This window comes from Canis lupus, chromosome 10, assembly GCF_003254725.2.
Source record: "Canis lupus dingo isolate Sandy chromosome 10, ASM325472v2, whole genome shotgun sequence".
In the NCBI taxonomy this organism is placed as follows: Eukaryota; Metazoa; Chordata; class Mammalia; order Carnivora; family Canidae; genus Canis; species Canis lupus.
The window spans coordinates 51,162,503-51,187,063 of record NC_064252.1 but is presented as its reverse complement, the minus strand read 5'-3'; the positions used below and the strand labels follow the sequence as shown (position 1 = coordinate 51,187,063).

General features: G+C 43.4%; 2 pseudogenes; one reads left to right on the top strand and one right to left on the bottom strand.

Moving 5' to 3' along the window:
- Positions 1–173: 173 nt before the first annotated feature.
- Positions 174–17,212, bottom strand: LOC112675564 (homeobox protein NANOG-like; annotated as a pseudogene).
- On the top strand, positions 12,830–23,600 carry LOC112675344 (39S ribosomal protein L16, mitochondrial-like; annotated as a pseudogene).
- Positions 23,601–24,561: the final 961 nt, after the last annotated feature.

The following is a 24,561-nucleotide window of genomic DNA, read 5'->3' as shown; positions in this document are numbered from 1 at the left end:
TCTCTCTCTCTCTGTGACTATCATGAATAAATAAATAAAATCTTTAAAAAAAAAAAAGATTTTTGGAGAAAAGATCAAAGAGGTAAAGTGCCATTCTTAACATGTCATGTATCATAACAAGAGCAATACAAGCAACATGTCAATCTTGATCATCTTGATAATCTACTAGATGTTAATCTTGATAATATTGGACTGTGGTTTTAAAGAGTTTCATTTGCTTAAGCATGGAGTCTTTTCTTTCTCCATTCTTCTGCCTTTAAATTCTAATTTTGCTCTTTCTCTGGAGTGTTGGCCTATACAATGGCTATAAAAACAAAGGATGTATATTGAGGGACAATGGGTAATAAGACCAGAAATGGGAGGACATGTTACAGTGGTTTGTTTCTTTATTTTAAGTAAAATCTATGCCCAACATGGAGCTTGAACTCTTGACCTGAGATCAAGAGTCTCATGCTCCACCAATTGAGCCAGCCAGGTGCTCCATGTACTAACTTTTAAGTTTGGCCTTTTGGCAAGGGATGAGGGGAGATAGAGAGGTGGAGAGTAAAGACTTAATTCACATTTAAAAAATTTTTTTTTTAAATTTTTTACTTATTTATTTGACAAAGAGAGAGAGCACAAGCAGGGGGAGTGGTAGGCAGAGGCAGAGAGACACATAGGCTCCCCATGAAGCAGGGAGCCTGATGTGGGACTTGATCCTGGGACCCTGGGATCATGACCTGAGCCAAAGGCAGATGCTCAACCAACTGAAGTACCCCTACTCTCACATTTTTGAAAGTCCACTCCTCAATTCTGCAGTATGGGCATCCTCAGTGTGTGTGTGTGTGTGTGTGTGTGTGTAGTAGAACATGCATAACAAAAAAATTACCATTTTAACTATTTTTTAGGCATACATTCAGTGGCAATAAGTACACTCATATTTTTGTGCAACCCTCGTCACCACCCATCTCCAGAACTTTTTCATCTTTCCAAACTGAAACTCCATATTGTTAAGCCTTAACTCCATATTCCCCTGTCCCCCCAACCCTTGACAGCCACCAGCCTATTTTCTTTTTCTATGAATTTGACTAATCTAGTATCTCATACAAATGGAATTCTGCAATCTTTGTCCTTTTGTGTCTGGCTTATTTTACTTAGCATATGATCTTCACATTTCAACCATGTGGTAGCATGTGTCAGAATCACATTCCATTTCGAGGCTGAATAATACAACCACATCTTACTTATCCATTCATGCATAAATAAACATTTTTAAAATAATAGCCACCCTAATGGGTATGAAGTAGTATCTCGTGTGGTTCTGATTTGCATTTTCCTAATGCCTATGATGTTGAACATCCTTTCATGTACTTATTGATATCCTCAATTTTTCAAGATGCTTTACCCTTCCCCATTGTTTATTTGCATACTGTACTGCAAATTTCACCATCTTATTCCTTGCCAGTGTCACACAGAGGATCAGAGTAAAGACGCAAGCCCTTGGACTCTGTAAGTGGCTGGTTAGGGACAGGTTTGTATTGCCTTTCTCTGCAGCTCTACAAATGGTTCCTATCAGCAGGCCACAGCTGAGGCAACCAATCTACCTAAAAATGGCCTCCAAACTGTCCTCCCTGACTCTAGGCTACTCTCCTTGTTGCCACAGATTGCTAGTTTCATACATTAGGAACAGTTTCCTATTTCCATAGGAAAACACCTGAATCCTTGGGCTTCATCCATCTTTCCCACATTCTACTTCACTGCTTGTGATTTTCAATCACTATCCCCAACACCCTTCCACCTGTGAGGGCACCCCTTCTGTTACTCTAAATGGCTTCTCTGTTCCCCACCATCTGGACACGTGCTTTGCAACATTAACTCCTTCCCTCTTTCTCAGTTACCTTTTTAAATCCTTCAGCATTTTTAAAAGCTGGACCATTATTGGCACTTCTTTTCTTTTTTTTTTTTTTTTGAATAGGTATTTTATTTATTTGTACTTAAACCTATAAACCAACCAGACAAACTGGTACTATTATCATGATAAACTAAAATACAAAACATCTTCCTACAAATACCAGAATACCGAACAAATTAGGAGTTGTAGCAAAACAGCAGAGGGCAGAGGAAATCAATGAGGCACATTACAGTTTAACCCTTCACCATAACGAGGCTATTAACAAGTAAAGCCTGACAATCTCAGAAAATGAAAATAATCCTTCAGCACATCTTTGTATTTTTACTTCCTATTCTTGAGGGTTAGATTCTAGAGCCTAAAGATATCCAAATTAATATTATATCCAGTTATCTACAGCCAGAAACATCTTTCCTCATGTTGCCCATAGCAGCCAATGTTACTAAAACCTCTTTGATTAGACTCCAATCACCCCCCCTCAATTGACCCAATAAGCATAATGAGATACAGAATGTCAAAATAGAGATACAGGACCCTAAAATACAAATCCTAGAAGAAGTAATACAGCCACTGCCCAAACTGAGATTGAATAATATACTCATGGTCACATATCTTCCAGGCTGTATGTTCACAGAGTAATTTGGGAATAAATCCATTATTTGCTGGGTACTGAAATACTTAGCGGTTTGCAGCCTTACACTATGGCTTTCCCCAGCAGTTTCTAAGATGAACTCCAAATAGCCAATAGAATTTTGCTGGAACTGGATCTGGAGCTACAGGAATTCCTCTTTACAATTGTGGAGCTGACTGCTCTAGGTGTGGAGGTCCCAGGTCTGATTGTTCCAGGAATGGTTCTCCAAGACTGGCTGTTCCAGATCTGGTTGCTCCATATTCGATGGTTTCCAGAAGTGTCCATCAGGTATCTCTGGTGATAGGAACAGAAGCCTGGCATTCTGTAGTTGCTGAGTTGTTTTGAGTCACACTATTGCTATTCTCTGGCCAGTTGTTGTTTGGCCACCTCTTACATTTCATTCCCTGGTTCTGGAACCAGGTCTTAACCTGCTCATAACTACGGTTCTGAATATTGGAATGTTCTTGCACCTATTGGAGACTGAGGTATTTCTGTCTCTGGAATCTATCATCGAGCGCATGTAGCTGGGTCTGAGAGAACACAGTTCTGATCTTCTGTTTCTTGCCCTGGGCTGCATCTTCCTTCTTCACTGCTTTCCTCTACAGAAGTGGGTAGTAGTTTTACTCTGGGACTGGTGGAAGAATTGGTGCTGTCCCGAATAAGCAGATCCATTGAGGAAGGAAGAGGAGGGATGGTCTCCATCACGTGGGGTGTCTCAGCAGATGACATTTGCAAGGATACATAATTTTCTTCAGGCCCATAAATCTCAGGCATTGGAGAAGAGTCCCTAGGACTGGATGCTTCAGGGCCAGGAGGGCATTGGGGGTGAGTGGGATCCATACTCATAATGCTAAGTTGAAAGTAGAGGGGGAAAAAAAGAGTGAGATTGTAAGAAAGGCCCAGGTTTATGTATCATGTATCTAAGTGGAAGAGCTTAGAGAACATGAAGATCTCCAGATGTAAGAGTATCAGAAAGATGAGGGGGGAAGGTGCCTGGGTAGTTCAGTCAGTTAAGTGTCTGACTGTTGATGTCAGTTCAGGTGTTGATCTTGAGGTTGTAGTTCAAGCTCCATGTTTGGCTCTGTGCTGAGTCTGGAGCTGGACTTAAAAAAAAAAAAAAAAAAGAGTATCAGAAAGATAGGCTGAAGTGGGTCACCACTGCAATACCAAAAGCCAACCAGCCCAATCCAGCCATAGGTCAGCATTTGTTTTCTTTATATTGTTACTACACCATGTATTAAGACATGTTCCCTCAAGTAAACTGCAAAACTCTAGGACGAGAACCAGATTTTATTTAGCCTTTTACACTGAGTGATGCCTGGGAATACACACACATCCAGGTCAGCCCCAGATGGGCTTGCAGCACCTGGAATGGCCTGGGGGACAGTCCATCCCCAGAAGGAAAACAGTCTCATCACACTCCCACAAACACAGAGTATTTCTTTACTTTCTCCATTGCGTTTCTCGCAGTTAGACTTTGTCCCGGATGGGTTTCCAGTTTTGCCCTCCCTCTCTGGGATGTCTTCCTCTCTTCTCCTTCCTCCAGTGTCCCTCTTCTATGTTTCCACACTTTCTCCTCTGCACCGCACTTGGTTCCATTACAGAAGCCCATCCTCCCAGGGCAGCACTCCATTCCATGAGCTCAGTGGAGTCTTTTGGCCTGTCAGAGTCTTCAGAGCAGAGCACATGTAAGGCCCTCTATTTTTTATTTTATTTAAGAAAAAAATTGCTAATGTTGACTGCATCCCAAAACATAACTTCAGTGCTTGTCAGGCTACCAAGTCTCTGTCTCTTTACTTTTGCTTGCCAAGAACTCCCCCTCTCCACCGATGGCACAGAAAAAATCCTGACTTGCCACATACATAGTACATATATTTATATAGCCCTGCATTTCAGGAAAAAAAGATTCTTTCCAAGCCAATCCATTAGCAGGACCCAAACCTCTCCAATATTTCCCATCTCCATCGCTGTCATCTCTTGTCTGGATGCCTGAAAAAGCCTCCCAGCTGGTCTCCCTGCTTCCATTCTTGCCCAATTACAATCTTTCCTCCACATAGCATCCAGAGTGATCTTTTTTCATGGGGCTTGAACCCCCGCTCCTGAGATCACGACCCAAGTTGAGATCAAGAGTCAGACACTGGGCAGCCCGGGTGGCTCAGCGGGTTAGAGTCCCGTGTCGGGCTCCCTGCTTGGAGCCTGCTTCTCCCTCTGCCTGTGTCTCTGTCTCTCTGTCTCTCTCTCTCTCTCGAATAAATAAATAAAATCTTTAAAAAAAAGTCACTTAACTAAGTCATCCAGGCGCCCCCAAGAGTGATCTTTTAAAACATACCACTCTTCTTAAAATCCTCACAATTCCCAAGAACACATAGAACAAAATTAAGATTCTTTACCATGCTAATAACCCTTTATGTGACCTTGTCCCTGTGGTCTCCTCACTTCATGTAGCAGTTATCCATTGCTGCATAACAAGATACCTCAAAACTTGGTGACCTAAAACAGTAACACTTTATTATTTCTCATGATTCTGTGGGGTTTTCTGCTGGTCTCTCTTAAGACCACTCACACAGCTGCAGTCATCTTGATGGTGCAGCAGCAGAGGGTCCAAATGCTTCATTTACCTATCAGGCAGTTGGTGTTGGCTCTTGGCTGGGCTCCTCAGTGCTTCTCCTTGTGGCCTCTTAGTAAGCTTAGTGAGCTTCTCTGCAGCACAGAGAGGTTCCAAGAAAGTGATGGCAAAATCTAAAGGTTCCTTAAGGTCTGGGCTCTGGAATGTGTGCATTACTTCTGCCATATTCTATCAATCAAAACAAATCAGGATAACTGGGGGGCTCAGTTGATTGAGTGTTCGACTTGTGATTTCAGCCCAGGTCATGATCTAATGGGTTGTGGGATTGAGCACCACATCAAGCCCCAGGGAGTCTACTTGAGATTCTTGTCCTCTCCCTCTACCCCTCCCCACTGCATTCTCTCTCTCTCTCTCTCTCTCTCTCTCTCAAATAAACAAATATTAAAAAAAAAAAAAGCAAGTTACAAAACAAGAGCAAATTCATGGAGTGAAGAAAGACACATCACCTTTTGAGGGAAGGAGCAGGACCATTCATTACAAAAGGATGTGGACAAAGGGAAGCCTGATCCACTGGGGGCCAATATTAGAACAATCTCCTCATCTCCTATACTGCTCTCCTTTCTGTTTCTCAAACATACTAATCTTCAGAAACTTGGTACTTGTTTTTCTCTAGTGGCATGTCAGAATTTCTCTGTAGGAAGAATGTAAGAGGACAGATGTGGTTGAGAGCGGGAACTGGATAGGAGACTTACCTAAAGTTGAGTTTGGACAGGGAACCCACTGTACTTATTTAGGATGGTTTGAATGTCCTAGATCCCAACCACACCACCTCCTCCTTGGTGCCACCGCTCATTATACTTGGCCAGCCTCTCTCAGATCTGGGAATGGCAGCCTCCTTCTCATCATTCAGGTCTTAGCCCACACATCACCACTTCAGAGATCTCTCTGACCATCTATTAAAATACCTCCTCTCACCTCTCTCTGCTCTATTGTTGCATTTTCTTTGTAACACTTACTGCTACCTGAAATTACTAGAGGCAAATCAGCAGCTTTTATGAAATCCACCTTGCATCTCACCTTGTAGGACTCCAAATACCTTCTCCAGCAGGCCTCCAGGAATGCGGTCTGCGGAGAACTAGCTGCAAATATCTCTCCACATCCCTGCATGAGGCAGAATAACACCTCCCAGTGATGTCCACATTCTAGTCTGTGGCACTTATGTATACATCAGGTCACATGGCAAAGGAGAATTAAGGCTGCTAATCAGCTAGCCAAAGAGAGAACCAGAGAGGTGGCAGTGTGACAAGGCATCGGCCCAATGCTACTGGCTTTGCAGATGGAGGAGGGAGGCCACAAACCAGGGAAAGCTGGTGGCCCCTAGAAGCTGGAGAAAGGAAAAAAAGGATTCTTCCTGGGGCCTCCACAAGGAACACAGCCCTGCCAACACATTGATTTTAGTTCAGTGAGACCTCTTCCTGACTTCTGACCTCCAGAACTGTGACATAATAAATTTGTGTTATTTTAAACCACTAAGTTTGGAGTAATTTGTTACACCAGTAAAAGGAGATGACAACCCCCCATTGCCGAGATAAGGACGTAACTCATAATGCTACTCCTAGCTCCTTTCTTCTACTGAGTCCTGAGGCCATTGACCATCCTAGGCTCAGAGCATCATCCCAGTCACATTTTTCCAAGTCCCCAGGCATATATTTTATACTATAATGGCTACACTGCAGTATTGCAATGGGTAAAACAGTGGTTGGCTGGAGCAAACTCACACTAACTTGTCAGGGCCAACTTAAATTTTTAGAAATTGTGCAAGCCAGTTATTCAATACAGCCATTATTAAAAATTAAATTATAGGTCAGCCTGGGTGGCTCAGCAGTTTAGCGTCACCGTTAGCCCAGTGTGTGGTCCTGGAGACCCGGGATCCAGTCCCACATCAGGCTCCCTGCATGGAATGGAGCCTGCTTCTCTCTCTGCCTGTGTCTGTGCCTCATTCTCTCTCTCTCTCTGTGTCTCTCATGAATAAATAAAATCTTTAAAAAAATTAAATTATATAAACGTATAATTAAATAAGTTATATCATAAACATAAATACTTAAAACTCATCATTTTTTTATTTTGCTATATCAAAGTTAACCATTATCTGTGCTCTAAAGGCATTTACTTTTAGTGTATCTCTGTGATGCAGTTACTATATAATGGTGTGTTATGCATAGGTTTATAATTCTGTATTTAGTGGCATGATGTTGGTAGCTGTACCTGGCCATGATGAGAGTATTTACAGTTTATGATGGGGAAAAAAGCAAATACTACTTAATCTGGGCTTTCCCCCAGTGCTACGTTGGCCACCTGTGTATAGGGGCAGGTGACATCTGATTGTGGAGTGCTGCCTGTTACTGCAGTGTGTTCTTATGTGTCTCGTAACAAAGGCCGTGAACACCTGTACAAGGCAAGTCCCAGGAACCGCTGATGCAAAATTCATCTGCGAGACCCCTTGAGGCCTCACAGGGTCTGAGTCTAATTCATCTTTGCTTTCCTGAAGGAGTGAGTGTTCAATAATTGTCAACTGAACAAAGAGATGAATCCGTGGTTTTTTTCAGAGTTAAAAAGTGATACATAGGGCACCTGGGTGGCTCATCTGGTTAAGCATCGGACTCTTGTTTTTGCCTCAGATCATGATCTCAGGGTCCTGCAGTCAGCCCTACATAGGGCTGGGTACTCCATGCTCTGCGGGAAGTCTGCTGGACATTCTCCCTCTCCCTCTGCCCCTCCCTTGCTCACACTCTTTCTCTCTCAAATAAATAAGTCTTAAAAAACAAAAAAGTGAAACCTAACCTGAATAGAGCCCGTGGGTTGCACAATGACTAGTACTCTTTACTCTGTAACTATTTAATTATTATGAAATTAATTAAATGTCATTATTAGTTCATTAACTTAATTCAATAGGAAATGTTCCATCAATGTTAGTAACTATTATCATTACAATTATTATTCTTTTTAAAGATTTATTTATTTTAGAGAGACAGAGTGTGTACGCACATGAGTGGGGGGAGGGACGGGGGAGGGAGGAGAGAGAGAATCCTTCAGCAGAGTGTGGCTCGATTCCAGAACCCTGAGATCATGACCTGAGCAGAAATTCAGAGTCCACAGCTTAAGTGACTGAGCTGCCCACAGGCCCCAACAATTGTTACTCTTTAGCTCACAGTCTCTCCAGGTCCATTGCCAGGTCAGTGTTCCTCTATCTCATGCACGGTTTTCTTCAAGCGAAGCAAGGGAATTCTTATGCTTTGAGGAACACTTGATTAGGAGAGCTTTTCTTGTCAGAACCTTTTTAAGTTTCTAACAATCAATAAGCCCAAACTAAAAATTTTCACTAGTACATTATAGACAAATAGTGAAGTATTTTTCTTTCCTGTCCTACACAACAGTGAAGGAAAATTGTTAAGGAAAGTTACCTTTTTACAGAAGAATCCCATGTGATAAATGTGGAGGGTTGATAGAATTTTTAAACACATTAACATTTTGCAATCCCTAACAAAAATTCAAGGCAAAGATGATTCAAAACAATTAGATACGGGATTGATGGGGGACGTTTACACTGGGGGGGATCAGGCTGCCCCCCGCTGGATCTACTGATCAGTCTTAGTGTCTTAATTGGGAGTGACATAATCGTGTCACTTATGTACCTTCCAATGAGTTGTAGGATGGAGTACACGACATCACTTCTGAAGCATTCTTGCTGAAGGATTTAAACTGAATCCCATCCAGGTTTTTTTTTAAAGACTTTATTTATTTATTTATTCATTCATTCATTCATTCATTCATTCATTCGAGACACACAGAGAGAGGCAGAGACACAGGCAGAGGGAGAAGCAGGCTCCATGCAGGGAGCCCGACGTGGAACTCGATCCCAGGCCTCCAGGATCAGGCCCTGGGCTGATCAGGCAGCGCTAAACTGCTGAGCCACTGGGGCTGCCCTCATCCAGATTTTTAGATCAAACTTCTAGTTTATAGGCAACCCAGGGGTAGAGGGACAAGGTACGGAACACCTCAGGGAAGCTGCTGGACGTAGGCAGGATGCAGAACAGTCAGACGACCAGAAAGTGGTAAAGCAGGGTGTGCTCAGGAGAAGAGACTCGGGGTTTCCTTACTAAGTGAAACATACACATTCACTGTGGCAAGTTATTCTACTCCGGGGTACTTCCCCAGGAGAAATGAAAACATATGCCCACAAAAAGATCAATACAAAAATATCCATAGCAAGGGCAGCCCGGGTGGCTCAGTGGTTTAGTGCTGCCTTCAGCCCAGGGCCTGAATCTGGAGACCTGGGATCGAGTCCCACGTCAGGCTCCCTGTGAGGAGCCTGCTTCTCCCTCTGCCTGGGTCTCTGCCTCTCTCTCTCTCTCTCTCTGTCTCTCATGAATAAATAAATAAAATCTTTAAAAAAATATATCCATAGCAGCTTTTTTCACAGTAGCCCACACTGGAAAGTACTCCAATGTCCAGCGGCAGGACTGTGCACAAGCAAACTGTGGTACACGTGTAAGATAGAATGTAACTCACAATAACAGAGACCTTTAACAACAGGGATGAACGTTGAAAATATTATGCTGAGCGCAAGTAGCTACATAAAACAAGAAAGAGGCAAAACTCACCCATGCTGAGAGAGGTCAGAGCAGTGGTTGGGGGCGAAGGGAGAGTTGTCTGTGAAAGCATAGGGGGAAACTTTCTGGGGTGATGGAAACATTATCTATCTTGATAAGGATATGGGCTACCAGGTGTATGCATTTATCCAAACTCTCCGACCTATATGCTTAATACCAGTGCATTTCTCTCTGTGTAAAGATAAGTTAATTAAGACGGAAGGAGGGAGGGAGGTTGAGAGAAGGAGAGAAAGTAAGAGAGAGGGAGAACCAAACAACCAAATGTGGTGCGTGGACTTCTTGGATTCACAAACTGTTGCAAAAAGAGAGTTTTATATTCGAGGAGACTTAAATGTGGACTGTATGGGCGTGTAGATGACTCCAAGGGATTATGAATTTTTAGATGTGAAAATGGCATGTGTTTATGTAAGAAAATGCCCAGTTTTTAGAAATGCATCCTGAAATATTTAGGGTACAGTAACATGATGTCTAGGCTATAATATTTAAGGGGGGAAAGCAACTAAAAAACCTTAATGGGATATAAAAAGGGACCGTGCCAAAATCCTGATAGCTCTGGAACCTAGGCAGTGAGTATATGTGGATTCACTGTACTATTTTTGTACATATTTGAAATTTCTTGTAGTAAAAAAAAAAAAGGTAAAAAAAAGAACTGTTCTAATTAAACAGAGAATATAATACCCACAGTGTGAAAGAGAGTATATGGAATCTCTCAAGTTATGTTCTCTTTTCTTATCAAACCAGAGATCAATTTTCCTTCTTTTCTGTCTTGGCAGATTTTTTGCTTTGATTAAAATTCACATTTTCCAAAGATCACAACTATAAAAGGATTATATTAATCACACTTATTTCATATTTGAACCAATCAATAGTTATTGAGAAATGATAGTAATATGACCTCCAGAGAACGTTCCAAAAGCACCTACGCCCACTTAACTTTCCTACCCAGGGAAGGAAGGAGTCACTTGGCTCACGATTCTTCCTGCCTAGTATGATCGCATATCACCACCAGGAGGCGCGTCCTCACCGAATTTAGGAAAGATAAAATCAGTCCAACAGTCTGAGTAGCTGGTAACCAGTCCTCTGGCGCGCCCATAACCAGAGTTTCTAATTGTTTAGGCACGTCTCTGGTGACCTCATCCCACTACACTTGAGTCTTTTTGAGGAAACAATTAGCCTGTTTGAACAGAACAGGTAAGGCAAATTAGTAACTGGAAAATTACTAAGTCCTTCTACAGGACGTGTTGGGACATCCTGTGGTCCCTTGAGGCTTCCAGTTAGGGTGTGGACCTTTCTTCTTCACTTGATGGTTGGGAGAGGAGAGAATCATGCCTCTCAGCTCGGTGCAGCCCCTTTGTTGACCTGGGGAGACTGGGCAGCCAGAGCAGAAATGGAGCTGGCCTTCGTGGACAAGGCTTCGCTGGCACAGACAAGCCTTCCTCCTCACCCATCCCTGGTTCTCAGCACCCTGGGAGGCCACTGATAGACAGCTTTCAGAAGCCTCTGTGTGGGGAAGATCCCAGGCTGGGACCTGCTTTAAACTGCCTTGTGCTCTACAAACCCAGGGAGCTGATTGTCCTGGGCCCTCAGCTCTGTCTGGCCATTTGCTGAAAGACCAGTGGGTTCTAGGCCACTTTGCTACAATTTGGAATCTAAAAAGTAAAAGAAAGCCCCAAACTCATAGAAAAAGAGATCAGACTTATGGTTAACTGGTGGGGGTGGGGAGACAGGTATTTGGAGAAGGTGGTTAAAAGGCACAAACTTATAGTTATAAGATAAATAAGTACCAAGGATATAATGTATGACACAATGATTATGGCTAACACTGTTACATATGTTTGGAAGTAGTTAAAAGAGTAAATCCTAAGAGTTCTCATCACAAGAAAAAACATACAAACATCTAAAACTTTTTTTTATCTATGAGATGATAAATTTTAACTAATTGGGTGATCATTTCATAAGATGTGTAAGTCAAGTCATTATGCTGTACATCTTAAACTTATTCACTGCTGTATGTCAAGTATATCTCAATAAAACGGAAAGAAAAAGAAGAAAAGGACCCAAGGAAAGTGGCACCAGAGTGAAGAATGTGTGTGGGGACAAGGAACTATCCTGAAGCCCCCGGATCACACCACTGAGGCAGCTGTCTTCTTTCCCTGTACTTAAAGCTGACCCTACTTAGCCTGGGATCAAAAATCAGAGGTTTGTTTATTTTTTATTTTTTATTTATGATAGGCACACAGTGAGAGAGAGAGAGAGAGGCAGAGACACAGGCAGAGGGAGAAGCAGGCTCCATGCACCGGGAGCCTGACGTGGGATTCGATCCCAGGTCTCCAGGATCGCACCCTGGGCCAAAGGCAGGCGCTAAACCGCTGTGCCACCCAGGGATCCCAAAAATCAGAGGTTTGAAAGGTGAGAGAAACAGCCGGGGAGAGGGAGAGTGTGAAGAGCAGAATAGAAAGAAATCATAACCCTGTCTACTCAGAGCTCAGAGCACAGAAGACTCCCTTCTGACCCCGCACTCAGTGCTGCTCCATGATCGCTCCCCATCCATCCTTCCCTGCCTCAGGCCTTCCCAGCAGCACCATCACGGGGCGGGGGGGGGCCTCCAGATGAGAAGATGAATCTGTGTGAGGATCGTGTTCTGCCTACCATTCATGTGTACACGCATGTGCTCAGTTAACAGCTTGCAGTGGGGGTCGCGTGTAGGCAGAGGTGCTGGAGGTGCCATCCAGTGGGGGAGGCAGTCCTAAGAGAATCATCATGATATCGCAGAAGCACTTCAGAGCTGCAGGTATAATGTGGAGGAAAAGAATCAGGACAAATTATGGATGGAGAGAAGGAGAGCACAAAGCTTAGGGAAGGTTTATTAGAGAGGAGGTAGGCGTTTGGAGATTCGGTCAGTCAGTCAGCCAAGAGATGCTTACTGAGGGCCTTCTGGGAGCCGGGCACTGGATCACATCCATGGAGAAAAGAGTCCAATGCCTGCCCTCGTGGAGAGGGCATTCGGAGTGGGGAGGGGGGCCCAGACTGTAAATAATAAACAGAAGCAATAAGTAAATTCTATAGTAGTTAGAATGCTGTGGGGGGAAGTAGAACAGCTAAGGTCGGGGTTGGCATTTATGGTGAAGAAGTCAGGTAAGCCTCATTGAGGAGGTGACATTTGAGCAAGGACTTCCAGGAAGAGAAGGAATACGCAGGCCCTGGGGTGCTGGCATGTGTGAGGAAGGGGAGGGAGGCCAGTGTGGCTGGAGCGAAGGAGTAGGAGACAAGGTCAGACCTCAGAGGCCTTGCAGGCCATCATGACAACTTTAGCTCTTACCCTGAGGAAAAGAAAAAAAAAAGAAGCAGCAGCAGCAGCCCTGTTTTTTTGTTTGTTTTGTTTTGTTTTGCTTTTTTAGCATTTGCCAATTTCTGTGGTGTAAATACACCACGCCAATTCTAAGCTACTGACGTGACACCACCAAACACAGAGAGCATGCGCAGGAGTGCCTCTCAGCCCACTCTTGCTTTGGATGGTTTTGTGCAGGGTATGACATGATCTGACTTCCGTGTTAAGAAGGTCACTCTAGCTGCTGTGTTGAGAGCGGGCTATGAGTGGGTGGGAGGGCAAGGACAGGAGTCAGGGGGCCATTTAGGAAGTTAGCGTCATGATCGATGTGAGGGACAGTCTCAGAGATTAGCCATAGTGGAGACAGTAAGTCCTAGGCAGATTCTGGGAGTATTCTTTTTTTTGGGGGGGGGGGGGGGCGGTGGTATTCTGAAGTAGATATACCGAAATTTACCTGGATTCCTTGGCAGACTGGATATGGGGTGTGAGAAAAAGAAAGCAATACATGATGCTCTGAGGTTTAGTGGAAGATTTGGGGGGCGATGCAAGGAAAGCCATTCCAGGCATAGGGAACAGCACCTGAAAGCCATGTATTTGAGAATAAGAAACAAGGTCATGTGGCAGTGAGCCAGTTATGAGTCAGTTATGACCTTCTGGCCAGGTGCATGGTGGAGAGGAGACAGGATCCAGGCTGTGGCAGTGGAGACCCACTAATGGGGCTTTAGCAGAGAAGTATGTGAGTAGGTTCATGGTATTAAAAAATAGCTGGAGAAGCTGGAGGCAGTGAGACCAGTCAGGAAGCTGTATCACTGGTCCAGGAGACACCGTGGGAGTCTCATCAGAACAGTGGTGGTGAAACTAAAGGGAAGACAAAGAGGTGAGTCTGAGGGTCATGACACCAGTTCCAAGGCTAACCTTGAACACACGTGAATCATGATTACAGTGGGCACTCCGTACATGTTCACTTAATAATAATCAGCTAATTGGTATGTCTTATCCATACAGAGCTTCTTCCATCCTCCCACTTATTTCCCAAGTTAATGTCTTTTCCAGAGGACAAATACATTTTATTATATAAAAATATGGTTTGGGCACCTGGATGGCCCAGTGGTTGAGCGTCTACCTCTGGCTCAGGTTGTGATCCTGGCATCCTGGGATCGAGTCCCACATCAGGCTCCCCGCTGGGAGCCTGCTTCTCCCTCAGCCTGTGTCTCTGCCTCTCTCTCTCTCTCTCTCTCTTTATGTCTCTCATGAATAAGTAAATAAAATCTTTAAAAAAATATATGGTTCAAATGTTCATGTGCTTGTGAAGGATCTGAAAGTGTTCTCACTCTTAGTCTAGGGGGTGTTTGCACAGGTGTACTCATTGAAAGGTTCTTCAAGCTGTACAATGCACATTTGTGCACCTCACTGGATATATGTATATACCTATTGATTGGCCCTCTTGACTCGCTTTACCATGTCAATGACAGAACACAGACCCCTTCCTTAGACCGAGCCCTCATTTCCAGGTGGGAGAAGAAGCCATTAGTTTTGGGCTAGAACAGACAGAGGGAAGGGTAGTAGACAGAACATGAACAACCTGTCAACTTTACCCACTAGTTTGCTATTGAAAATTCACGTGGCTGGGGTTATCTGTAACATCCAAACCTTTCAACTTAAGTAACACCTTAAAGTGTATGTGATGTGAGGAACCCTGTGTTGGTGGCTGGCCTACAACACAAGATTCAGGGAACCCAAATTTATCTCTTATCAAAGTGATGCGGGACCATCCCAAGACACCATTTTTTATAACACCATAAGCCTCTGTCATCAGCCTCGTGGTCCACCTGTCCCAGAGAAAATGGACTTTTTTGGTCCTTCACATTGCCTCCCACCCCACCGGGTGGCTTCACTTCTCCTCCAAGGCAGAGCACATGTGCACCTCTTCCACAGAGCTTTCAGCACAGCATTTGTAGCCACAGACCCATAAACTGCTCCAGATGGATCATGAAGTCTAAACCCCACCTACACCGCAAAATCCAGCTGTTACTTACTCAAGTGCAGTCTTGGATTATTCCTTACACTTACTAGGTTTGTGTTCCCAGTTATCCTGGAAGTGTGAGTTCAGGAGCTGACCTAGCCAGGGCTGGATTCCTGGGGGCATGAAGGGATAGTTTCTCATCTTAGATACTGATCCCCACCCCAAAAAGCAAAGAATAGATGACTGCCTTTCATGCTCTCATTCTGAGGAGAGTATTCATTCATCTCCACCAGTTGGTCTGTCTGTAAAAGAACCAGAAGAGAGAATGTGTGTGCATGCACACGCACATATGTGCCTGTGTGTAGCTGTGTCGGTTTTGAGGCTATAAACATATTAATAACTATAATTTACTAGATGCCCATTGGGCACCAATAACTTGATACTCTCATTGAATCCTCACAACAGCTCAGTGAGGAAAATGTTGTTATGGATTTGCTGATTAAAAAATCTGTTACAGGCTAGTTGTGGGAATGACATATGAGACTTCATTTTCTCTTTGGAGATGTTTGACGATTTTTATAGCTAGGCCATATTTTTTTTACACTTAATTACTTTTTTAAAAGTTTTATTTATTTAACTAATCTCTATACCCAACATGGGGCTGGAACTCACAATCCCAAGATCAAGAGTCGCATGCTCTTCTGACTGAGCCAACCAGGTACTCCTCTACTTTATCACTTTCATGAGATTACACTGGCTGTAATTCAGACTAAGTTATTTGTGATGATCAAGCTTAATAAGACAAATACTAATGCATTTCTGCATTTAAACATTTTTAATGAATGGTGATATTATTCGTGAATAACTCTACACCAAATGATTTTACTAAAATTTTATAATTTCATAAAATTATTTGGTCTCATGTGTAATTGCTAGATCATGAAAAAGAAGTTTTGAGCAAAAGACAAAATAATGAAAGTAATAATGTCTGTTACGAATGGGTATTCAGGGTGCTTTGGCAACTGGTCCTCAACTTTCCCTCAACAATAGAGATCATCAAATGCCTCAGTTGCTATCCCAGTACTCAGGGAAGTAGAGAATCACCCAGGGTCACAAGAGTTCAGTCTCTTGATTCTCTTTGTCTACCACTTGTGGGAATAAATGCAGCTGTCTCTGTCCTCAGTGTGGGCGTGAGCTGGGGCCTGGGCTCCTTGCTGTTCAGGTTGGAAATCCCCAGGAAACAGTCATCACAGAAGCAGCACTAAGCCAGGAGCAAAACGAGGATGAATCTTTCTAAAGAAATGCTATTCCAGAGTTCACACTGGGAGTATTGCTGACTGGCCCTCACTTGCTTTCTGGACCTGAGCACATTTCACAACAAAGGGTTTTCTGGGGATGAAGATTCCAAAAAGTAACTCGAAAAGAAGCCTGACAGTCACGGGATGGTCATCAGGTGAATGCCTCACTTAACCACATCCTCAGAAATAATGACACCTTCGCCCCTGTTTGGTTTCTGTCGTCCTGGCAACAGCCCTCTCTAACCAGTGCCTATCCCGGCACCTCTGAGAGAAGACCAGCCAAGGGCTGGCTCGGGAAGTTGGACCAAGGTATCTCCCAGTCTGAAGTGCCTTGAGATTTATCTGGGGAGAAGGTAAAGATTTAACCCCCTGCCCAACAAGGATTGTCCTTATTTGTTTCACACCCCTCTGGGCGGGGGCGGGGGGGTACTGGGGTGTCAAGGAAGTAGGCCATGCCCCTGCCACCCCCTGCCCAGGAAAGGAGTGACGGAATTTTAAGGGGGATTTGTAGTTCCTCAGTTGTTTCACAGATGAGGAAACTCACACAGAGCGGTTAAGTTACCTGCCCAAAGTCACAGAGCTGCTGGCTGTCGTCTGCTCCAGCGACCTGCCCCGGAAGATCCGCCACCCGCCGGTTTGCACAGGGCCCCCCGTCCCCCTGATCTGCCCGCGCCAAGCTCATAGGAGACACTGCCGCTTTGTGTCGCCCTCCTTGGCACAAGATGAAATCAGGTGGTCCCCATTCTTCCTGTTCCACTCCGCCAAATCTCACTGCACACACTTCCTGTGCACAAAGCCAGCTCCCCAATTATCTGCTCCAATTAAGGAGTGTGAGATGTGGTTCATTCCGTCGCTCCGGAGGGGTGACCAAGGCGATCGGCGGGCTGGCCATGCTGGCTGCAGGTGCCCTCAGTGCCCTGGCACTCCTCCCCTACCCCCAGATGGCCACTGTGGTTTCCTCACCTCCCCGCTCTCTCCTTCCTCAGTCCCTGGAGTTCCAGAACTGTGCCTTGCTCTCCCTCCCCCTCTGTCAACACAGAGTTCTGGCCTAATTCTGTGTCCTCTGAAAAACTAATGTGTACGGAGTTGTCGGTGGCGGATCACAGATTAACACTCAACTCTCTCAGAGATAATTAGCTCTCAAATGGCAGTGCACATGATGCATCTTCTGCACTTATGCCTAAAGCCTGGCTTGCCACAGATAAATGTAAAAAAAAAAAAAAAAAAAAGGCCTCTTTTGCTTGACGCATAGACCCCAAACACTCAGCTCTCTACTGCCAGTCCTTTCTGCCTTTTCACACGAAGGCAAAGAAAGCAGATGGAGGCTGAGTGTGTATGAGTTAGGACGACAGACACTGGCAAGACCAATGTCCTCCTCCCCACTTCATGGAACACACTTTATGATCCTGACATGAAATACATAGATAATATGACCTACCTACCACACACCTTCTCAAAAATAAAATCAGCATAATGTCTTGACTGGAAAGATTCAAAGAAGAAATAAAAGGGTGGTAATTTGTAATAAAGCAATATGGATTTCAACATGGAAATGCTTAGGCTCAACTATAATAGAAGATAAAACAAAGGAGTCAGTGTTGTAATTATTGATACACTCACCACGGATGGGACTATAAACTTAGACCAATATAGTGTGTTACACTGCATACAACTAGCTGCCATTGGTGATATAATTTTGCAAATAGTGAACAAATCTTTGTAATGTTCCAAAAAACAGTATAAAAAAATTTTTTTTAAAGATTTTACCTATCCAGGGGCACCTGGGTGGCTCAGTTGGTTGAGCGTCTGCCTTCAGCTCAGGTCATGATCCCAGGACCCTGGGATCAAGCCCCTCTAGGATCAAGCCCCACATCAGGCTCCCTGCTCAGCAGAGACCCTGCGTCTCCCTCTCCCTCTGCCTGCCGCTTCCCTTGTCTGTGCTCTCTCTCCCTCTCTCTCACCCTCTCTCTCTCAAATAAATAAATAAAAATCTTTTTAAAAGAAAGATTTTACCTATCCATTTGAGGAGAGATACTGAGCCACCCAGGTACCCTCCAAATTTTCGTTTTACAAGGCAGTCACATTCCTGGAAAAAGTAGGTATATCTGAAACCATGTAAAAAATACATTTATTTGTAAAATGCAATTATGTTTAAGACACAGGTAATCATAAACATTTTGTTGCTGTTGTTTTAAATCTCTATGAATATCTGGGACAAGACATCTCAGGCTCTTGGTAACTAAATACAAGTAGTGCCGTATATTGGGACAATAAAAACACATCTCCCCCCCAAAAAATTTACAAAGTGATCCTAGGGGTACTACTGTGTCCTTCACCCCATAGAAAGTCATTCCATTAGCAATTACCTTTAGCCTTTACTAAGAGAATCCTCAAGTGACAGTAGTTAAACAAATAGGGGTTTGCTTCTCTCTCAAGTAAAACAAAGCTTGGAAGCAGGTAGTGTTGGGCTGGTCTGTTCAAGTCTCCTATCCTTTCTGCTTTAATATCCCTAGTATTGATTTTTCGACCTCAAGTTTGTGGCTGCAGAATGGCTGCTGGAGCTCCAGCTATTGTGTCTGTGATCTGGGTACGAAGAAGAAAGAAGCAAGGAAGTCAGGAAGATGGATAAGGATCCTTTAGGAATGGTTCTGGAAGACCCACCCAGCAGCTCCCTTTCTATCTGTCCTCAAAGCAGGTCTGGAAATAAAATTTTTTAGTTAGAGGCTTTACTGTCTCTAATAATAATATTGGTTCTATAGTAAAGAAGCAGGAGTGAATAGACATTGGGTAGGCAGACAGCCATTCCTGCCATATTGTTTCTTTCACCCACTGACAATATCCGGGGAACCTGCCAAAGCCCCAAATGCAGATTCAGCCCACAGATCCGAAGAGAGGTATTCAACCTTTTGAGTTCTTTGGCTCAGGGTCTCAAGCTTCTAATGGCTTCAATTTTTGCCTGCTATTTCACCCAACGGAACACAGCGGCCTCATTACAATGATCAGTTCTTACTGGACCCTGGTACTGAATGAATCCGGGGACAGTAGATCTAAGCAGGGGCTCAATACCCAAAATCTGCCTGAACTTCTAGTGTGAGAGCATAAGATGACAGTGGTTGTTTCTCACTTTTGATTTTAGTCATTCGAGTATATGTATGTGTGTTTGCTTTACAGAGTTGGTGCCAACCCCTCTAGAATTTTCCTAGAAGAGTTTTGTTCAGTCTTACAAACATGTATTCCATCGACTGCCTTTCTCCTGCTGCGTGCCAGGGATGCAAGATGAAGCCAACAAAGCTCTCCCCTGGAGAGCTCTCAGCCTGGGCGCAGAGTGGGGGGGTGCGGTGTGGTGAGGAATGGCAGAGACAGGCCACTGCACTCCAAAGTGGTCAGTGCAGTGCACACTTAGTAGGTGCTCAATAAATAGTTGTATTTTGACCTATAATCTTCATTGAGATGCTTGGAGATAAATCCGTGCTCTTCGAGGCTGAGACTTCCTGGGACGAGGAGTTACTCACATTGCTTCTGTTGCCAAATGCTCTGTTTTTCCTTCCATTTCACTCAGTCAACTCTACCCTAGAATAAGTTCCTGAAATATGCTTTTATGATCAACCTTGCAGAAACCCTTCTTGTGTTGAAGCTGTGCCAAAACTCTTGGAACTGGGAAATATCCAGAGATATGCAAAGATAAAAAAAAATAATAATCTCGGGAAATTCCTAGTTCTTTCTTAGTCTCAAAATCCCTCCAGAGGGCAATTTGGCAAGAATTTTCAAAGTTTTAATGAAATGTTTATACCTTTTGACCCTGCAGTTCCTCTTCTAAGAATTTATACCAAGAAAATAATTAAGGATCTACACAAAGATACAAAACTAAGGATATTTGTTAGAGACTGGTTTATAACCATGAAAGACTGAAAAGCACCTAGATGTGGTTGTTTGCAATGTTTTCTAACCAAAAATAGAAGATCAATGACTATAGTACAATCCATACAACAACACTGCATCTACTTGAAATAATTCATTGAACAATTTTATATTGATTACTTGCAATATGCCAGGCACTGTTATAAATAGAAGGATACATTACTAAATAAACAGATAATGTGGATCTCACATTCTGGCTATGGGCCATAATTGTATTTATTGGCATGAAAATATATATTTAGGATATATCATTAAGTGAAAAAAGGCAAGTTACAAAATCATTAAGAATGATGATGATAATGATAATAGATAATACACTAGCGCATTTATTATGTGCCAAACATCAAGTTAGGAGCTTTACGTACACTTGTCATTTTATCTATCTAGGAACCCAATATGATCCATTGCTTGTTTAAAAATAATTTTTATGGGGCACCTGGGCGGCTCAGGGCTTGAGGGTCTGCCTTCAGCTCGGGATGTGATCCCAGGGTCTGGGGATCAAGTCTCACATCAGGCTCTCCCAGGGAGCCTGATTCCCCTTCTGTCTATGTCTCTGCCTCTCTGTGTGTCTAGTGAATAAATAAATAAAATCTATAAATAAATAAATAAATAAATAAATAAATAAATAAATAAATAAATAAATAATAAAATAATTTTGATATTCATTCTGTTTTGTTGAATAAGACAGGCACAAGGGCAATACTAAAGCAGCTGTTTCCTTTCTCCCACATTTACTTTGGACCTGGTCTCTGGATTTGTCCTTTTGCAGCCCGTGGGTGGAATCTCAGGCAGGTCTCAAAGCATTTCTGGTCCCTTTCAGTCAGTTGGGCAGTCTTACTCTGAGAATTAAAACGTCCTGGGGGAGGGGGGGTGCGGCATCTTCAGCAGCAGGCACAGTCCTGGACCACGTTGGCTCCTGTGGGTGTCCCACGTGCACCTCTGCAGCCTCTTTCTCTGGCAGGTGCTTCTGCAGGCTGCTCCCAAGATTCCTCGTGGAGGACTGTGTCTCTCACAGCCGAAAGCTTCCTGTTCTCTTAGCCCATGCAGTCTCTGGCAGTCCCCCTTCCACTTTCTCCTTTGGGCCCTTTGCCCTACTGCTCAGGAGTTTTGTGGGGTGGTTCCCTTTTAAAACTACCCCGGCCAGCTCCCTCCTCAGGTTCCCAGGGTCCCAGTGAAGCTGATGCATCTCTGCCTGCCACTGAGGAAGGCCAATCCTTTCCCCTGCTGTTGTGCAGACTTAGGCACAGCTACAATCTCTCACCTGTGAGCATCTCTTGGCAAAAGGCAGACACCAGTCCCCAAGCTCTAGGAAGCACACATCTAGCTCTCTGGGTCTCCTCAATGGTCTCCCACTTGGCTTGGGATGAGAGGCTGCACTCTTCTCCCCCTTGGAGGTGGCAGGCTCTCAATAGAATTTTCTTTCACTGCTCTTCAGCCCTCACTGTTATAGGCTAGAAGGGTGATTGCTCAAAGCTGGCAGAGCTTGTTTCATGATCTCTCAGTTTACCTGTGTCAGTTGAACAGAAGTCATACCACCTTAATTAAGATATTTGGGATATAGGGTCCTTGGGTACCTATTGTATTGTTATCAACCTTCAGGGCTTCAACCTAAAGTAAGCACAAAGTCTCATTTTAAATCCTGTTACAAGGATGCCTGAGTGGCTCAGTGGTTGAAGGTCTGCCTTTGGCTCAGGTCGTAATCCCAGGATCCTGTGATCGAGTCCCACATCGGGCTCCCTGCATGGAGCCTTCCTCTCCCTGTGCCTGTGTCTCTGCCCCTCTCTCTGTGTCTCTCATGAATGAATAAATAAAAATCTTAAAAAAAATAAATCCTGTTACATTCCTGCATTATGTGCATGTGTCTAAAGGTTTCACTGCAAAATGGTACCAGTTATCTTCAGATCATGGAGTTGTTTTCCTCTTTTGTGCTTATCGGCTCTTCACTTGTACCTGCATTGAATATACATTAAAAGAAAAACTATTCTTAAAAGGAAAATATTCTTCCATGTGCAAAACAACAAATCAAAACAAAAACCCTAGACACAGATATCATACCTTTCACAGAAATTATCACAGACCTAAATGTAAAATGCAAAATTGTAAAATTCCCAGAAGAAAACACAGGAGAAAACCTGGGTAACCTTAGGAACTGTGGTGACTTTTAGATACAACCCCAAAGGCACAATCCATGAAAAAAACCATCAACAAGCTGGACTTCATTAAAATGAACACCTTTCTCTCTGCAAAACCCAACATCAAGAGAATGAGAAGACAGGCCATAGAGAGGGAGAAAATATTAGCAAAAGACACCTCTGATAAAGGACAGGTCTCCAAAATATACAGAAAATTCTTAAAACTCAATAAGAAAACAACTGATTAAAAGAATGGACCAAAGGCCTTAACAGACACCTCATCTAAGAAGATAGCAAATAAGCATATGAAAAGATATTCAACATCATATGTCATTAGGAAATGCAAATTAAATCAAGGTAATACTAGCAGCCTTGAACAGATTCCAGTGCTGCCACCCTTGTCCCTGGTGGAGGTAGTTGCTGTGGTAGCTGTGGCCACCCCGGCTGGCCTGACCCACATGGCCGTGTGGTGTCTGCTGGCTTATGTCAGGGTGCCACTCTTGTAAGCACCACTGCCTGATTTTTGGGCAGCCACTCCCACCAGCGCTGGCCTACAGATGTTATTCCTGGTGCCAACTTTTGAGGATGTTTCCATTCCTGAAAGGCCTATGCTTGGATTTGTTGAAAGGGCACCACTGTGCCAAAAGGAAGAAGAGAATCTCAAGACTTGAGTGACATATGAGGACCTTCTATTGAAGCTACTGAGTTCCCAGAAGGCAGTTTTGGAATCTTGGCACTGGGTGGTAGTTACCTCCATTGGGGACATTTTGAATGATGTGCCTGACAATCTACTGCTCTATGAACCCCAAGAACATGTTTGCCTCATAGAGAGTCAGCCCCTTTCAAGTCCATCACTTGCATGTGGTGGAGGAGGCAAAGGTGCCATTGATCATTATGTGACTCCCGTAGAGGAAGGCTGGTGGTCTCATAGTAGACATGGGTGTGGGTTGTGAATTCAAAGAGATACAGCGTTTCCTTGACCAGGTTGACCACAAGTTGCCCTTCCTAGCAAAGGCAGTGAACCATGAGACTCTAGGAAAGATGAAGAAAGATCAAGAAGAATGAAAACAGAATAACCAAACCCTCTGGACCTTTGAGCTCATAGCCACAGTCAGCATGCTGGGGATACAGAAAGTCCTGAGCCCGTATGACTTGACCTAGAAGAGGCAGTACTGGGGCAAGCTCCGTATGTCTAAACATGTGTAGTGAGAATATGAGAAATAAATCTAAAAAGGCTACTTGAGAAAGAATCTACATGGTTCTTCCCCTTGGCCTACCCTTAAAGTCTTTGGGTAGCTCTAAAAATCTAACAAAGGAGCAGCATATGAGTAAAAGATTTCTGAAAAATTGTGAATATTTGTTGGTTTTTTAAAAGTATGTTATATTTACATTAAAGGACGTTTGAGTATCACCTCAAAATAACCCAACCAACCAAACCAAAAAGAGTGAGATACCATTACATTCCTTTTAGAATGACCAAAATCTGGAATACTGACAATATCAAGTGCTGGTGAGGATATGGAGAAACAGGAACTTTCATAATTGCTGGTAGGAATGCAAAAATGGTACAGCAACTTTAGAAGACAGTCTTATGAAACTAAACATACTTGTACTATATGATCTAGCACTTGAGCCCCTTGGTATTTACTCATAGGAGACAGAAACTTTATCCACACAAAAAACCTGCGTATGGATGTTTATAGCAGCTTTATTCATAATTGCCAAAACTTGGAAGCAACCAGGATGTCCTTCAATAGGTGAATGGATAAGTAAACCTGGTACATCCTGGCAATGGAATATTATTCAATGCTAAAAATAAATAATCTGTCAACCCATGAAAAGACATGGAAGAAGCTTAAATATATATTACCAAAGGAAAGAAATCAACAGAAAAAGCTATATACTCTACCATTTCAACTAAAACACATTCTGGAAAAGGTAAAATTATGGAGACAATAAAAAGATCAAGGCGGGGGTGTGCCTGGGTGGCTCAGTCAGTCAAGTGTCTGACTCTTGATTTCAACTCACATATTGATCTCAGGGTCCTAGAATCAAGTCCTGCATCAGGTTTCACACTCAGCATATAGTCTGCTTGAGGATTCTCTCTCTCTCTCCCCCCCTCCCTCAAATAAATAAATCTTTAAAAAGATCAATGGTGGAAGAAAGG